Raw genomic sequence first — 1,428 nt, 5'->3', positions numbered from 1 at the left:
ACGATCCTGAAAGATATGTCTAGGGTTGTTCAACCCTCAAGAGCTTCTGGTAAGTTTCCTACTGACTCTTCTGATTCTATTTTTGTTCCATCTGGAATCTTACCTCTAACACCACCATCATAACCTATTGTGTTTGAACTACTTTCATTACTCACACTAGAAATAACTACACCCATTTCAACTCCTGTTATTGTTTTACCACCACCACCACATATTATCAATATACCACAAACTACAGAAACCATAGCGACACCTGTCACAGAAACTCCTATAGTTTTTGTTCCGACTTTAGAATATTCATTGATATCACCTCCATCATCTCCTCCACAGTTATAAAATACACCCACCTCACCGCCATTAATTGTTTCTGCTCCACAACCAACTAGTCACACCACCTAGAACATATCATGCAAGGAGTATTTCTAACGGATATGTTTCCGAAGGAACTCCTGAGGGAATGTTCGACTTTGAACCGAAAGTCACATCATCATAATCATCCCCCATCACTCTACCCTCACATTCGTCCGTTTTTGGTCCTGACTTTGACGAGTCCGGAATCAATTTAACCATCAAATATCCCAAAATCCAAACACCGCCCTCTCATAACCTTGGTAAGATTATCATGGAATTTGATTCAGAATCCAAGAAACGTTTGGAGAAAGCAATGACTTTTAGTCATTCTTCTGCAAACCCTGTTGCTAGCGATTCAGCATGGGAAGCTTACAGAAGCTGGACTACTGAAGATTCTGCAAACTCCTTTCTGAAGATTCTGAAGACTTTGAAGAACTCAAGCCAGACTACTGACGTTGTCAAGGTTCTGACTCAAGGTTCTGAAGTTTCTGAATCCAGCTCTCTATTTCTTCACTTCATGCTTCAGTCATCTTTTATCAGAAGCCAATGAATATGAAGATAAGATCAAATGGGAACGTGATCAAATAGTACATAGTACAAATCGAACAACCTTTCCACTACCTGATTTCGTGGGCAAGGATTGTACTATTCATCACACATGTCACCGATTATGTGGGCGAAAGAATGTACGTGGTATCATTCCTTTCTCATCCAACAGTGGACAGTCGCTCAAGGAGCTTTCCCCATTTTTCCCTCCAACGATCACATACTTACACTATATAAGCATGCATTGGAGACTTAAAGAACTCTCGCTCGCGTTTTGCTTTATTGTTGCTGAACTACACAAGCTAATTTTCTTTGTGAAAAGCTCATATTTTATATTCAGTTTTCTTTAAGTATCTATTATTTATTTGTGTACAATCTGCTTTTGAAGAAGCATCTTGTAACACATAGTGAGAAAAACCCTGGAGTCAAGTGAGAAAAACCTTGGAGTCAAGTGAGAACTCCATAGTAAATAATGATTGGTAGAAGTGTAATAACACTTCGACTTTGGTGAGTACCGGTAATGGGATCCCG

The sequence above is a fragment of the Lathyrus oleraceus genome, chromosome 2, assembly GCF_024323335.1.
Source record: "Lathyrus oleraceus cultivar Zhongwan6 chromosome 2, CAAS_Psat_ZW6_1.0, whole genome shotgun sequence".
Lineage (NCBI taxonomy): Eukaryota > Viridiplantae > Streptophyta > Magnoliopsida > Fabales > Fabaceae > Lathyrus > Lathyrus oleraceus.
The sequence above is the reverse complement of the archived record's forward strand: the minus strand, read 5'-3'. Positions refer to the sequence as shown.